Source organism: Ursus arctos, unplaced genomic scaffold, assembly GCF_023065955.2.
Source record: "Ursus arctos isolate Adak ecotype North America unplaced genomic scaffold, UrsArc2.0 scaffold_23, whole genome shotgun sequence".
Classification (NCBI taxonomy): Eukaryota; Metazoa; Chordata; class Mammalia; order Carnivora; family Ursidae; genus Ursus; species Ursus arctos.
The window spans coordinates 26,538,361-26,556,041 of NW_026622908.1; the positions used below are offsets into that span (position 1 = coordinate 26,538,361).

The 17,681-nt window shown below is 37.5% G+C and overlaps 1 protein-coding gene across 4 annotated transcripts in view; it reads right to left on the reverse strand.

The window, feature by feature from the left end:
- The window catches only part of LRRC4C (leucine rich repeat containing 4C), a 1,128,307-nt gene that overhangs the window by 319,294 nt on the left and 791,332 nt on the right, over positions 1 to 17,681 (reverse strand). The window lies entirely within an intron of this gene.

Below are 17,681 nucleotides of genomic sequence, written 5' to 3' on the forward strand. Positions count from 1 at the left end.
GGAACAAATTACTACAACTTTAGCAGCTTAGAACAACACACATGGAGTATCTCAGTTTCCACAGGTGGAGAATCAGGGCACATCTTACCTCAGTCCTTTGCTAGGGGTCTAAGAAGGCTGCAGTCAAGGTGTTGGCTAGGGCTCCAGTCTCACTGGAGGTTCAGGGTCCTCTTTTGAACTCACTGTTTATTTGTCGGCACAGTTCATTTCTTGTGGTTGTAGGAGTGAGACCCTTAGCTCCCAGCGTCTGCCTGTGATTCCTGCCATACAGTCCTCTCCACAACATGACTGGTTGCCAATTTAAGGTTAAGAAGAGCCCATCTGCAGCTGCTTCTTGTCTCTTCCCTCCAGACCATCTTTTAGAGCACTTCACCTCAATAAGTGAGGCCTGGCTGGCATATGCTTTCTTTGAATAACTCAGAAACGACTGATTAGGGGCCTTAATTACATTTGAAAAATCCCTTCACCTTTGTCATGTAATGTTTCCGGTCACACCCATCATATCCACGTCCTACCCATGCTGAAAGGGAGGGAAATATAATGGAGAGTACACAAGGAGGCAAGAATCTTGTGTGCTGTCTTAGAATTCTGCCTAACATGTCACATTATGCCCCAAGTTTTAACAATTTAATTTAATAATTCAGAGGTCTTGGTTCAGTGCTACCCAAATCAGACAGATTTGTATTTTGGATTGACAGAATGCATGAAGCTTAGGAACTATGGTGGGTTGCATATGCACTTAGTTTTTTTAGAGACCTTCTTTATAAAGAGGTGGAGCAAGGGAATTCAGATACAAGATTTAAGAGTTTAGGAAGCAATGTATTCCACACATAATTGAAAGCATTTACAAAACAAGCAAGGCCATGGTTTTATTTTGTTGGTTTGAAAGATTTGTTGGTTTGAATTGTATTTTCATTTACACATTCATCGCTCTGCTACTGTGTCAGAGCTTTAATATTATTTGAGTCATATTTCTAGAACCTTTTATTACTCTCATGATTGGTTAATGGTTAAGATTCATTTAAAGTAGATTTTATAGATATACAAATTATGGCTATGAAAGATCATTTTGCTTTCAGCCACCACGGTTAATGTGCTTTATTTACCTTCCCTCTTATTTTTAAGAAGTTTTGGAGAAAATTTTACTTCAAAGATGATTGCTTATATGATTTGAATTTTCTACGATATTTTGTTAAATATATCTTTCCTAGTAACTAAGCTACCATACAAGTTATTGTCTGACTTTTAGTAAATGATTCTTATCTCTTCCTTCTTCACTGAGGATATTGACCAGGTTGGTTTCAAACAAGTTATCCACTTCTTCCCAGATTGATATTATCTCTCCTCCCAGAGCTCCTTATAGGCAGTGGAGTCGTGTCACTTAAACCTGGTTTTTAGCTATGTACCTCACAAAAAATGCCATGAAATATCCAGATGGATATACAAAAGCAAAACTTCAACAGCGTTGACCTATGCCTCACCTGTAAAAGTATTACCTCTCTCTGTCTGTACTGATTTATTCAGTGATAGTGAAATGGCCCAAGGCAGGCTATATGAATCATCATAGAGATTTTTGCTAGGAAAACTGGAAGGTTTCTCTTTTGTAGGGTGGCTGCGATTTTAGTCTGTTACCTATAATGTCGATGGCCACCTTTGCAACTTTCGTATGTGAAGAAAGCTTGCTCGAGAATAAAGCCAATACAGAGGAAAATGGTGTAGATGTTTTATAGTATCTATAAAAATATAGGTACAGTAATAGATACAGATATAACATATATTTCTATATATATGCAGTTGCAAACATAGATACAGAGGTAGATGAATGGATAAATAGATAAGAGAGAGAATTAGACAGCTCTATCTATGCTTATAAACATCACCTAAGAGAAAGAGGAATTATATTAGTGTCAAGCTTCTAAATTCAGCTACACCCTATTCCTAACTCTACCTGCATAATTGAAAGATGTGCATACCAATAAAATCTTTTGTTTAAACTCATTTGGATTCCATTTCCGATATTTACAACCAAAAAATCTCAATTAATACAAGATTCACACATGTATTAGTCATTAGAACATAAAACTCTAATAAAACAGGAAAAGGAACACAAAAGTACAACTGAGATAATTGAAGCGATTGGGGATTTGCTCACGAAGATGGTTGAGAGCTTTTCAGACTAAATGGATAAAGGTCAAAAAGAACTATCTTCCACAAGTATTGAATTATAGAAATGCTTTATAATGTGTGACATGATGATAGCATAAATAAATTCTGCGCCTAATCCTCAGCAATACCATCTAAGTTATTAAGCGTACTTCAACGGAATGTTGTGCTGCCAATTAGAAACACCAAATTATTCCAGGAGCTGACTTTCTTCTAGCTTCCCTAAATCCACTCTTCACCCTTCTCCATCCTACTCTAAATCCTGGGAGGCTGACCTTGAAGTTTCCTTAACTTGGTTCCCTTGCTTTCTGGCTTTGTTTCAGGTTCAGCAAGTGGAAGTTCCTGGAAAGACTTTCAGAGGTGGTAGGAAGATGACATCAGGGAATTAATTCCCTCTATCCTTGTTAAGCCATGTGGCTTGGCTAAGGCTTCCGTGAAGAAACCCACTCCATATAACTTCTGTTCCACTAACCATTCCCTCCACTTCTCCTTGCAGGCCTAAAGGTGATAAGGGCTCCCCAATATTGGGCCTCCAAGAAATGTCTTAATATCTTTAAACCTTGCCTAAATCATTTGGATTGAGTGTGCCATCTGTTTTCTCACAGTACTCAAGTTATTTTTATTTGTCCTTTATAATACATCCTGTAATTTCCAAATATTCCACAAAGTACATGCATTGCTTTTAAAATCAGAAAACAACACAATTTTTTTTGAAACACATTTTTTTAGAAAATGCCTGGTGACTGTTTCTAGAAACTCACTATTCAAGACAGAGAATAGTGGTGATGTTGGAAGGAAAGGAATTAATGTCTGCTGACATTTTTATACTGGACACTACATTAGGTGATTTGCATCAATTATCTCACTTATGCAAAGATAGCTTCCTACGATCTTGTTTTACATCTGACTTAAACGAGACTTGGGTCATACATTTCGCAAACAGAAGCAGCAATCCAATGTTGTATCACATACATCAATAAAATCAAGTGGTAAATAATATGCTTTGGTAAAGAAGATGATAAATTTATGACAGATGAGGTAGAGATCCCTGCTCATCCGAAAGAATAAGCACTATTTCTTCTATTTTTAAAATAGTGAGGATATGTTGAATGGGACTTACTGCACGTCTTTCTGATTGGCTACCTCACTGTATAGCAAACCACTGTATGAAGTAATTTAATGCTATAACTAGTGCAAGGAATTTTCAATCAGATCTCTGTGTTTGAGTCCCAATTCGATTGCTTCCATATTATTCTAAAATTTTTCATCTGTAAATTAGAGAACATGATAGTATCTGTCTCCTAGGATCTCTGGGATAATCAACTAAAATGAATAAAACAACTAATGAGATAAACAAATAAATAAAACCTCAAGACAAGGACTAAGAGAAAGTGTATGTTAATATAATAAATGGCTTAGATAATTATTATGAATAATAGTGCTTTTTTAATCCTGGAATTCCTGTGTACCATACTCCATAGATTATTTAAATAAATACGTGCACTTCACATCAAAACTTCATGAAGATATCAAAGTTCAGGTTAAATATGCTTCTACACGTTTTTATAAAGGCAAATAGTACTTTTTGCATGTGTGAAGCTAGAAATATCAAAATGGGTAGACAAAAAACAATAATATAAGTTTGTTTGTTTGTTTCACCATGACCAAATGTCTTGTCTGAATCCCCACATTTTTGAAAAATGCCATAGAGGTCACTAATTAAAGAACATGTCATACCCAAACAAATACATTTTGAGTAGAATAAAACCAAGTTTCAGGAATGACACATAAACAATTCACTGAAACAAATATGGTAAAACCATGGAGGGTTGAAAGAAATTGCCCTGAGTTAAGATATTACATATTAAACGCCTTCCCTAAGAATGCTCATGGCTTAGAAAGGTGCTTTCAGAACAAGTGGGAAGGTGAGGATGACCATGAAAATCCTCACAGATCATTAACAATGACAGCATATAGGACCACATCTGGTCAGGAAGCTTCTACCCGTCACCTTCCAATTGTTGCTAGGCCGTGCTTGATTTAATAAACTGGGTAAAATAATCTTTCAGATTCTGTGTTGGAATAGGGTCTCATTTCCACTAACTGCAAAGGTAGTGCATTGGAAAACACAACACTTGGGACATAGTTGGATAAAAGTTCTCAATAAACACATTTTAAATTACTACAATCCAGGGGTAAGGAAAAAAAGGAAAGAGCATACAACTCCATTTTTACCCCCTTGATCTATATAAATGATTCCAGAGTTGGTCATGGAATTCCATGGCCCCAGATATAATCTCTTCCTGTAAGTTGTCTTTGATCTGATCACAAACTTTTGCAACTAATTGCAAGACGAGATATAATATCATTTTTAACACTTTACATAGATTGTGGCCTAATCTCTTTCATTTTCTTGTTTGTTCTCACCAGATACCCAAATTCACCATTCTGCTTAAGACTAGGAGGAAAAATGTACCAGAATGAAGTAACAGGATCTCACTTTATGGTTGTCAACCATTTTCCTGGCTCCATATGCACCTGAGGGATGTGAGAAACATTCATCAGTGACAGGGAGAGTGAGTGACTGGAGAATGAATCTTTTCTGGGGAGAGGAAAGCATGTCTAGAATCTCTGAGGTAGCCTGTTTAGTTGTGTGATAGCTTGGATCCATGTTAAACCAATCACCCTGTCCTTCAAGGTGAGAAATTGTGATTGAGGGGAAGATCACATGTATTCATCTTCTGTCTGTTTGGAATTCACTAGAAGATTCCTAAAGCCGAGACTTCTGACGAATTCTGAAATAACTTATATAAATGCTCTGGAAATCGATGGCTATTGCACTAGAGACGATACTGCTAAACAAATAGAGTTTATCTTGGTGTCCTCTCATGGCTCCTAGAAACCATCATTTTCCTTCATACCCATCTGTTGTGCAGGTCTTTTTCTTGAACCATTGATTTGAAAGTGATGGAGGGTTAAGATGGAGAGGAAGATAAGTGTGGTTAAGTAATGTTGCTCTAAACTGCCAAAGCTAATGAACTATCCTCCTTAAGGAGAAATACTGTATCAACTAAAATTTTATTAGATAATCTTCACTGATATTTTAATATGACTCCAAGGCATATTTACCTTTTAAAGGTGAAGGTGAGGGGAAATCTTTGATAACTATAAAGCCTAAAAAATGAAGTTCAAAATGGTGAAGCTGGAAGAGAAATGGCACCACTGATTTTGTGGAAGCAAAGGTCTTATTCTGTGTTACAAGACATTGTATCTTCCTCATCTACTGCTGGATTCTCCAGGTGGAGTGAAGGACCTTGATAACGGGACTCCCACCTGCAGTGTAGCTGACCATGGACTCCATCCAGACTTGTTCTGTGCTCTTAGCCACCTGGGATTACCTAACCAGGAAGTCACAAATAGTTTCTATTGGTATTTGGCCTCTTGTCTTCCTGGGATTTTTGAAAAATGAAGATTAAGGGATTAGATGTTGACATAAATCCATTGGACAATCCTTTTTTCAAGCAGTAGAGTGAAGATTTCAATTCTTATGAAAACTGAATATAATCCCTTAAACTAACTCTCTAAAAGTGAAATTTTCATTTGTGGACATTTCTGGCTTTTCAGTTTACATATAGAAAATGTATATAATAAAAGTATATTAGCCTTTTAGTACTTCTCTAAATTTCGTTTAAAATTAACCGACAAAACAAAATATAAACTTTATCTATATTATTAATCCTTCTTCTTCTTCTTCTTCTTCTTTTTTTTTTTTTTTTTTTTTTTTTTGTTTTTTAGCAAGACTAAGGTTGTGAAATTATTTGAATGGTTATCAAGCCCAAACCAGTAGGGAGTTCAAAATCAAGCCATTTCAGCTGTTCTGCTTTGCACCATGAGTCCAAATATTTGGGTCTGGCCCTGGAATTTACCCCTTAATAATACCTGGAATTGGGCAAGTGAGTTAACCTCTCTCAACCACAAACTTGGAACTGATGTGAGAGAACCAGACCAGATGAATTCTAGGATAGCTTCCCAAAGTAGCATCCAAATTAAAAATCTCTTCCTGTCCACCCTTAATTGCTATCCACTGCCCATGAATACTACAAAAAATAAAAATAAAAAAATAAAAACAGCATGTCACTTGCATTTTTAGTAATATTTTTCATTACATAGGGTTATTCATTTTTACAAATGATTTCATCTTATTTTTTTTTTCATTTAAATATTGAAAATCATTATAATGGGAAGGAAAGTATTTAGTCCCTGGCATCAGGAAACCTTGATAAAAATCCTATCACTTCTTAGGTTTATGGCCTTGGAAGATAAAATTAATATATTTGGCCCTTGATTTTCTCTAAGGAAAATGGTGATAGTTCCTACTTAGTAATATCGTGGTAAGAATTGAGTCAAAATAAATGTGAAATGCTTACCAAGAAACAGGTGTTTTGCAGAAATGACGATGATGTTAAAAACAATAGTGATAATATCTTAGTATAATTAAATTCCTCAGCAATGTTTATAATATGATGCTACCCATATGAAATTCATGTGTACAAGGCAACTTTGGAACATATCTAATGGGAAAAGTGGTATTTATTAGAAAAATAGCCTTTAGAACTCAATGATTGTGGATAAGACCAGTCACCCTATTGAGTGTATTTAAACAACCGTCAAAACTTTGAGATGATATAAGATTGTAATCCTTCCTTCCTCTCTACCCATGTAGTCAACAGACTTTTAATTCTACCTTATTAATTTGGTGATAGGAGGAACTAGTGTGACGAAGGATTTAGAAAGTGTCATCTGCCTCAAAGGAGTGAACAAGGACCAGGTACAACTGAAGGAACTATTTTGCGTAGGCTCAGCCAGGGAGCTTCCCTTCTTGAGAGAGAAGGAAGAATGAGATGTCAGCCTTGGCAGAGACTGTGTACGTTTGATGCCTAAACTGACAGTCCTTAGGTGAACAGCGTGTCCTGGCTCTGCTGTCCAAAGAAATAACCTGTCAAATCCCTAGACTGAATTTATACAACCTCCATATGGCCACCAGGAAAACAGACTGACAGAGTCAAGAAAATGCATCTGCATTTTAAAGCATCCTGTTCGGCAAGTGTCATATAACTGGAGGGAACCAGCACATTGCACAGCTGATTTTGGGAGTGGGGCTTCGGATTAAAATGGTCATGTAATTGGCCACTGGAAAGAATAAGTCCCCCACAGTCCATAATCCCTTCTATGAGTAGGAAATAAACTATAAACTTGCCTTTAAGTGACTAATTTTCACATGCTTCTACATCATTGACATCAACAGAAGAACCATAAAAGATGTTCTCAATTTCTACCCAATATAATGACAGTAATGGAGATAATGATTTAGATATAATCAAGTATGCAGAGAGGACACCAAAGGACCTATTTGAATTACAGCCAAGGAAACACATGGAAGATAAAACAACTGGATACACTGAGGGAACAGGTCCTAGGATTAATAACAGGAGCAGTCCCTGAAACTTTTGGAAATGTACTAGATGGGGAAATAACCCACCTCCAGTGGAAAACCATGCAGCAGCATAGTGAGACCCAGGTCAGGGATGATAGTTGGAAATCAGAAAGAAGAGGGTACTGGTTGTTCCATGGGAGGGCGGAGGCCACACCCAGCTTCTCACAGATTAATAGAAGCTTCTGGGAATTGGGTGGAAACGCCCATAATAAAGAACGATTCAAATAAAAGAGCAGTGTTCCATAGTGGGTAAGGTTCTGGAGTCAGAAACTGCTGGTGTGTGATTTATTAGGTATGTGAGTTGTAGATCATCTCTTTGATCCACAACTTAATATGCATGAATCACAATGCTAACTTCTTAAGATTGTTTGAAGGATTAAATACACAGCCCGGAGTGCAATATGTATTATTCATTGTTAATAAATAATGTGTAGGATTATTTACATGTATGCATGGATCTCTGTACGCATGTGGATCTGCTTTGTGGCCAACAGTGTATGAATGGTCTATGACATCTTTTCCTCTTCAATCATAACTTGATTTACTTCTCCTCTTGGTTAGGGGGCTCTCCTCGCCATCTGATATATAGGGAAACAATTCCCACTCGGGAAAAAAAAAAATCTGACTTTCCTGGAAATGAAGATGTTTCAATAGAGAAAATTGTCACTGGAAGCATTCTTTGTGACTTCAACAAATTAACTATGAAGAGTGAGAAGGATACCAGCTCCAGCCTTGATAGCTTCAGGCATATCGGGGGGTCACAGTGGTGACCCGAGAACTGGGAAGGCATGAGCCTAACACCAGGTGAGGTATGTTTTGTTCATGCTCTTTAGAATTTGAGAACAACTTAAGAGGTGTCAAAATGTAGCACAAAGCAGCTAAAACAATTGTCAGCTGTTACTCAGCTACTAAGATATCACCTAGATGTAAACTTAGTTCTGTTTGACTCAATAACTATGCTTCCCCCAAGACATCACACGGACTCCTAGTGCATGGCTTCATTGCTGTTTCAACATTTCCGCTTTCTCCCTCTGTACACATTGTTTCTGATGCCTGGTAGCTCCTATCTTGGCGAACTTCTACTTCTGTCAAGATACATAAAAACATTACCTCAGTGAAGCCTTGCCACAAACTCCAGGATAGAACTAACTGCTTCTTCAATTTCCAAGTACCTTTTCTTAAACCTATATTAAAGCATCTAATACAGGGTTCATGGCTATATTCCCAGTGCCTGGAAAGATGCCTAGCATATAGTACCTGGTCAATAAATATTAGTTGAATAAATGAATTGCATTTTAATGATTTATATACACCCCCCCGCCCTTCTAGATATTGAATTCCTTAAAAATAGCGTATATACCCAATTTGCTAAAAATGCCAAACTGAGTTACTGTTAAATCCTGAGTTTTCTTATATTTCTCATACCCATGCTCAGATATTAAACAGCCTGATATCATTTAATACCCAAACTTCCATCTTTTATTCATTTTCAAGCTTCTCTAGCTCCTGTCACAGTCCTTGACAAGACCTAGACATCAAAGATTGAAGGGGATAAAGGAGCATATTCTCTGTCTACTCCTTTCCCACACCACTATTTTGCCATACCTTCTCATTTCTAATTCTGTCCACTCAAGTGTGGGGCTTCACAAGGAGTGAGAATTAGAGGAAAAGCAGTTAAAATGACCTTATTTCATGGGTGCCGTTGTAATCTAGATTTAATGGCCTCAAAAAAAGTAGATGCCCACGTGCTGGCTTTTTCTCTCATGAGAAACTTTGTGGGCTCTTCTGTGGTGTGTGAATGCTTTAGTCAGTTTAGGCTGCTGTAACAAAGTACATGGAATTTTAAACAACAGACATTTACTTGTTACAGTTCTGGAGGCTTCTAGGAAGTCTAAGATCAAGGTGACGGTAGACGCAGTGTCTGGTGAGTCTGCTGCCTGGTTGGTACAAAGGCCACCTTCCATGTGGTCCTCATGCAGCAGAAAGAGAGAGTGAGAGTGCCCTCTGAAGGTCTCTTTCAGAAGGGCGCTGTTCCCATTCATGAGCGGTCCACCTTCATGATCTAATTAACTCCTTAAAGTTCCACTTCTTAATAGGCAGTGGGGGGTTAGAATTTCAACATGTGACTTTTGGGGGACACACCTGTTCAGTCCACTGTAGTGGCAGTGTTTTGCAACATTCTGTGGTTCAGTATGTTCTCTAGCTCACCACCTCTCCACTCACTTTTCAGAGACCATCTGGCAGTAAACCCTGGCCTCTTGTGGAGAAAGGGAAACATGCATAGCCCTCCAGAAGTCCTCTCCAAAGAAACTGTCACTAAGAATCTTCCTCATCTCTCTGTCCACTTCAATGATGAAGATGGGCGACACTTATCCATTATTTTTGGTCACAGGTCCAAGACCCAAAACCTTCCAGTTAGCACTCGTAGTCACTTCTTTTCCTTCATGTTTTAATGCTTACTATCAGGCATGTTGTAAAATATCCTATAAATATTAAGTAAATAATTAATGAAATGGATAAATGAATGGAAGGGAGAATGGCTACATTGAGAGAATATAACCTTTGTGAGTCTGAAGAAATACAAATATTCTGTATATAAACCTTTTTGAGAGAGTCATTGAGGCATCTGCAGTGGGGGTAAGGTTGATGGCATTGAGGAGAAGAGGACTGATGAGGAGAGGATCATAAATATCTACCCTGAGTTCCCATGCACACAGGCTCAGCTGAGTAGGACACATCAAGCGTCTGTTTTCCAAGTGGTCAGAATACAAGAAGACAGGCCTCATACCTCAGTCTAATGACTGAATCTATGAGATTCTTAGTTGAATGGAGGGAGGGCTCAAGACTTGAGATTTGAAATTAGGCCAAAATGTGCCTAGAGAAGGAAGGTATTTTGCCAGCACTCCAGGATATTTCATCTACATTATAGGTCAAAATACTCTTTGGGCTAGAGTTACTATAAATTATAATTTCATATTCTTTTATTTGCTAGTTTTTTGTTGAACTGACTAAGATGTATTGTTATGAAAACATTTCCCACTGTCATTTTATGTCTTATTTATAGGATATAAATGTCCCCTTTCCCTGGATCAAAGCATGACAAGGTCCATGACTTTTTCTGGCTCCCTCTTATATAATAACAGTCCTAGGATCACTTTAAGTCACAGTGTTAGCATCTTCAGCCTGAAATATTCATCAAAACTTCACATTCGAGTTAGCATAAATTGCTGTTTTTTCCTTCCACAATCCGGGCCAGCTTTGGGCTTGAGTCCCGCGGTGGGGGAAGGAAAGTATACTTTTTTCTCCTCTCCCTCCCCTTCTAACTGCTGATTTAATTGGTATAAGTCAAATCTGGAGGATCGGACAGAGGAAGGAAAAACTGGTAAGGAGATAGGTCACTTCTTACTCAGCTGGTGCTCATGGTTCTTTTGGGAGGCAGATGGCTAAAGCTGGAGACCCTCATGAGCCTGGTTAATGTTATCTCTGATGCAGAGGTTTCCATTGGCTTCTTGGGTTTAACTGTTGACTCCCTACCTCTTGCAATTAGATGAAACTCAATTCAGCTACCCTGTGTTTCTTTCCTCTGCTCTTTGCCCTATAGCAGTAGACCTCCAGCCTCCTCTGGTTCAAGTGTTAGGTTCAGACAGGCCTATTGGACAAGGTCCAGGACAACTTCTTGGGTTGTGGCCCTCTACAAGCCTGTGCCTATAAACTCTGGGAATGAACACTTAACTCAGGGCAGGACATTCTCTTGTCCCCACTTCCAAATATATGGCCTTTCTTTGCCATCAAGATTTCCTGGGTAGGAGTCAAACTCTACCCGAGAGTTGGCCTTTGCTTCCCCAGGTGAAAGTTAGGCATTTGCCCCCAAATGTAGGAAGGCCATTTTGGTACTGTGTGGGAGATCGTCTTAAACCCTGTTTACTAGGTTTATAGTGGGAAAGAGCAGCACTTATTCTCCTCTCAAAGACAAAGTGAAAATCAAAGCCCTACAACAAATAGCTCTCCTCAAAGAAGTCTCATTTTCATATGGCCCTCTTCTTCACTCACAATTTCTCTGGTTAGAAGACTTCAAGAGGCCTGAAATGGGTTTTTCCCCCTAAATTTCCTATGAAAAATCTGTACCTGGAAGCTTGGTTTTGGAATTTTGCACATATATTCTGTCTGAGAGATTTCCTGGAAACCTTGTTTTCAACATAACTTTATATGGTGAATAGGTACGTTCAAGGTGCAAACCACACATTTAGACTGCACTTTCATAGCTTAAATTAGTTGTAAGTTTAAAATATTCTATGTTTGGAAAGGTAGCCATACTTTTACTATGTTTATCATTTTTACTTGCATTTAGTAGTTCTTTTTTTTAAAGATTTTATTTATTCGAGAGAGAGGGTGTGCGCAGGAGCAGGGGTGGGGAAGGGGCAGAGGGAGAGGGGGGAAGCAGACTCCCTGCTGAGCAGGGAGCCCAGGACTCAGATACTTAACCAACCCAGACGCCCCTTGCATTTAGTGGTTCTAATTTTTTTTCTTTTTTAAACGAGGCTTAATAGTATCAGTTAATTCAGTTAATTCAACTCATAATGATGAGATGAAGTGGAAGGCATTATACGCTTTGACTTCCCAAATCCTCTGTGTAAGTTTTTTTCCTTTGCCTTTTCAGTTTCTTTGAGAATTCAAGAGACAGCAGACCATAAGCAGCTGTGCAGCTTTTCATCTGAGCAAAAATCTTAAACTACTGAAGGAAAATTTGTTTTTTTCCCCTCCCTTCATACAGCTTCAGTAAACTGAATTAGCCTATGTCATTACATGGAAATTCTCTCTGATGAGTGAAATAGCTCCTAATGAATAAAACTGTAAAGAATTTGATAAAGCAAGTTGCTAAAAATCTGAACTATTTATCTGTTTCAACAACCAATGGGAACATGGCCAAAGAAAATAGTATCTGCTCTCTCCCCCTACTGTCTGAAGGCTTAGTTGTGAAAATCTTCATCAAACTGCCATTTTTCCGCTCACTTGAAAAAGTTAATTCTCATTTTTATGTGGAAGAATAATATTTAAAAAATTGCATAGTCCCATCGGATATAAAGTATCTCAGAATATTATAGCAGTTAAAGCAGAAGAGTTCTGGCATAGGAATAAACTGATAAATGAACATTTAAAAAGGCCAAGACACTTTTAAATTAATTTAAATTTATATGATGAAGATGTAATTTCAAACTAAGGATTATTTGCTGAATAATGCTAGAACAACTATCTATTAGTTCGAGGAAGGGCACACACCCACCCACCCACACACACACACACGTAAAACATAGGGGATGGACATATCCTTACTGTTTTACTTGACAATAAATTCTAATTAAATCAAGACTTAACACTGAAAGATGAAAATACGATATGTTACTAGACGAGCACATGAATTTTTATTTTATTTATTTTTGCACATGAATTAAAAAAATGTTAAAAATATAAAAATCCCTAAAAATAGGGATTGCCTCCATAGGCATGAGAGAAAAACCAAAAAAGCATTTAAGAAAAAATGATAAATAAGTCTACATAAAAATACTAAAACGTCTTGATAGTAAAATGTATGTAAATAGAAAAAAAAAAAAGACAATAATAGCTGGGAAACATGCATAGCACATGACCAGACAAAGTAGCTATTTTAGATGTATACAAAGAAAACTTAGGAAACAGGAAAAGTCTAAAAACTGAATAGAAATCCAGGCACTGGGGTATAAAAAGGTAGTTTCCTAGAAATAAAATCCAAATAACCCTAAATATATGAAAAGAGGATCAATCTCCTGTTAATTAAAAGCAAATTAAAACAGTGAGATTTTTTTCTCACCATTGATATGAGCAAAAATAAAACTAATGAATATATTCAGTGTTGGTAAGAGTATGGGGATAGACACTGTAATATGCTATTGATGGATATTGATTGGAAATTTTTGAAAACCAGCACGGTAATCAAAATTGTAAATGTAAACCACCTTTGTTTTTTTTTTTTTTTTAAAGATTTTATTTATTTATTCGACAGAGATAGAGACAGCCAGCGAGAGAGGGAACACAAGCAGGGGGAGTGGGAGAGGAAGAAGCAGGCTCACAGCGGAGGAGCCTGACGTGGGGCTCGATCCCATCACGCCGGGATCACGCCCTGAGCCGAAGGCAGACGCTTAACCGCTGTGCCACCCAGGCGCCCCTGTAAACCACCTTTGACTCAGTTTTTGCAGTTTAGATTGTTCAATGGTCCATTTTTAGAAATTTAATCTAAAACTATATTTGTGTATAAAGATGTTTACTTTAATGTTGTCAGTAACTATACTAGGGAAAGCATAAATGTTCATCAATAATGGATCAGATTTAAATTCTCATAGTCCTCCAATGAAATACTCTGAAGCAACGTGGACTACTGTACAAATAAGAAAATTATGTAACAGAATATAGGAGAGGGTAGGCCCAACTGTGTAAAAAAAATATGGTTCAAAAATACCAAAGGATTAACAACCTATTGCTAATGGTGGCTTACTCTGGACACAGAGTTGGGGCAAAAGGAGGGGGAATGATTTTTTTTTTTTTTTAATAATGATTTTTTATTATATTATGTTAGTCACCATACAGTACATCCCCGGTTTTCGATGTAAGGCTCGATGATTCATTAGTTGTGTATAACACCCAGTGCACCATGCAATATGTGCCCTCCTTACTACCCATCACCGGCCTATCCCATTCCCCCACCCCCCTCCCCTCTGTAGCCCTCAGTTTGTTTCTCATAGTCCATAGTCTCTCATGTTTCATTCCCCCTTCTGATTACCCCCCCTTTCTTTATCCCTTTCTTAGGGGAATGATTTATTTTTGTTTTGTACATTTCTGTAGGCTAATTACTTTTTGCAAGTATTTAAGTACTTTTTGCAAGTGTCACTATTATAATAAAAATTACATAAAACAAAGAAACAGGTAGACAAAAGGCTTGGCAAAAACAATGCCTAGATTTAAATAGAACATAGCATTTATAACACAGCGCTGTGTGATGCTCTCTAATTGAAATTATGGAAGCCTATTCATAAAACCTTAACCTGACAAGAAATAAACTGCCTGGTCAGCAGTTGACTCAACTAGTCACCAGGCCAGGATGGAATAATACCTTTCTTTCTTTATCCAAAAAGGATTAGTCCTGGGAAACAAATTCCTTCTTTCTCATCAACTCTGAGAATGGCAGATCTTGCTGAAACAATGGACCCTAATTTTGAAACTAGGAGGTTTGCATGCGAATACTTGTAGAACTAATTGTTATGCTTTGTGACATAGTTTAACGATTACTGGTTCCACAATTTATCTTCCAAGGCTGCTGGGGATATTATGTGAAATAATAAATGTGAATATGTTGTCAAAGGCTACGTTCGAGGTAATTATTATTGTTCAAGTGTTGGCTTAAGGCACAAAAACATCACCATAAGTAATAACCATGAGTTTTTAAAATTGTAGCTATTAAATTAAAATAAGGATATACTGCCTTTGCCCTCTCAAACTGACAAAGCTTTTTAAGAAGAAAAAAACCCTTGATAAATGCAGTGTTGTGGAGGAGTAAAATTGGTTGTCTCTCTAGAAGGCAACTTGGAAATATATGTTAACATGTCTTAAAATAAGCAGATCCATTGAACCAGTAATTCCCTTTCTAAGAATACATCTCGAGGAAATAATGTATAAGCACTTCATCCCAGCATAATTACAAGATAGCAACAAATTAGAAATGATATAATAGCCAACAACAGAAGACTGGTTAAATAATTATGGTGTTCCATGTAGTCATTAAAAATAATTCTACAGGAAATTAGAAAATGTACATGAAATACTATTAAATAAAAAGATTAAACAATGCCTGTATAGTATGATTCAATTTTTCTAAAAATTTTGCTTTAGAGGTAAACAATGAGGTTGAGATGGGTAAAATAATTTATCCATGTTAACAATGCCACTGAAATGGATCTAGTTGACATCCAAGCAAACACACATGCATGCACACAACAAAATGTTTGTAACAAAGACTATTTAACCCAACATTTACTATGTGACAGGAAATTTGCATATCACATCTAAGCAAATCCAATAAAAATCCTGTACGTTGACTATGTGATTCCAGAGATGGATAAAGTGAGGTTCAGGGAGGCTACATATCTTATCCACAGCCAAATACAATAAGAACAAAACAAAACAAAACTGACCGTGTGAGTCCCTTTTTCTTGATAGAAAATCCCTCTCTCTATATTAGAGTTTTCATGTGTGATGAGAGACCTCCCAGGTGAGCCTACACAGAGGCAATGTGAGCGCCTGGAATCTGGTGACTTGGTCACCCCTCCGGTTGCCTGAGTCAATAGGGGAAAAGCACTGTGGGATTTTGAGAAGGACATTTTCATAGGGATATGAGAGATTCTAGAGAGATGGACAAATGGAGACAGCGATATGATACAACATTTGAACTCAGGTTGGCCCTTCAATCATGAGAAGAAGATAAATTAAAGAAAGAAAGGTTTAAAATTGGGAAAAATTTCCATAACAATGAAAGAAACTGAATGAGTTTCATGAAAAACAACAAAAAACTGCTCCCAGCCTCAGGCTTTCCCAGGAAAACATACTCAAAGTAAGAAATGGCTTTAGGTCAAAGATAAAATCCAGGGCAGAAGGGTAATATGCTCTATTAAGAAATAATAAATAATAATAATAGTGTAGCTCTTAGGCAATATCTATTAAATAATAAAGTTCTAAAAATATAAAGGGCATCTTAACCATAGCAACCTTACCTGGGAAGCAAAGTATAGTCTATTTTGTCTAATAGAATTACAATCAAATACACAGAAAGCTCACTAAGGTTTTAAAGGAATTATATCATTTTATGCACAAAGTGACAGAAACAGTACAAAATGAAAAGTGGCCTAAGGCACCCTAATTACTATGGTCAGTAAGCAAGCCATAAGAATTATTCAGTTACAAACACAGGTCACTTTTTATGGAAAAGGAAGGATGGTCAGAGGAGAAACCAAGAGCTCCAAGAGTCATTATCATGACCCACAGAAGATCATTCATAGGAAGGGACTGGACCCTAATCAAAGAACTAAAATTACTATAAACCAGTGATTGCTTTATGTCTCAGTTTGTACTATGAAGGCAGGCACAACTTCCAGTTTCTGCATAGAACATATGAATCCCACGCAGTGAGGACGGCAAGCAGCACAATGCGTGTTTGGGTGTCTCATGTACTTTGCATAACTGGGACCACCTGGAGTGGGAATCATAGATAGAACAACGGTCTCTGCAGAGACAGAAAGTGAAGCACCAGCAGAGAGCCTGATGCCCTTTGTACATGCTAGGTACTACAAAGAAGCATGATTGGAGAGTAGTCTGGAGGCCTCCCTTGGACACGTGTGAAAAACCTTCTGGAGACTCCCAGAAATACTGGAGAGAGGGGCTGTATTTTGAGGGGGAGTGAGGATCTGCCATTAGCAATTTGGGCATCAAAACAATAAAAAAGTAATATTACATATTAAAGTGACTCAGTATGTATAGGCTAGTGAGAAAAAGTTTAACTTAGGTTACATGTGTTTTCATTTCTAACACATAAACAGAATTTTGCAGTTGATGAGCACGGAGGGCCTAAAAGAGAAGAAAATAGTTATAGGTCTGACCCTGATACTTTTACCTACAAGTAGCAAGAATCCAATCATGAGAAAACTAGATTAATCTACAAATTCCAGAGCTCGTTTTAGTATGTGTCTCTTTTTTAGTTATCTATCGGTGTGTAACAGCAACACTAAGCAGCTTAAAAAATAATCTTGGTATTGTGTGTCACAGTTCTGTGGGTTGCTTGGGCTCAGAAGGACAATTTTTGCTCAGGTCTCACTGGGAGCATCTTTTTTAGATGTAATCAGATGATGGGTAAAGCCAAAGTCTACTGGAGGCTTGACTGGGACCCCGGGAGAATTGGCCTCTCTCTTTCTCATGTAGTCTCGGGGCATCTTCTTTCCACATGGAT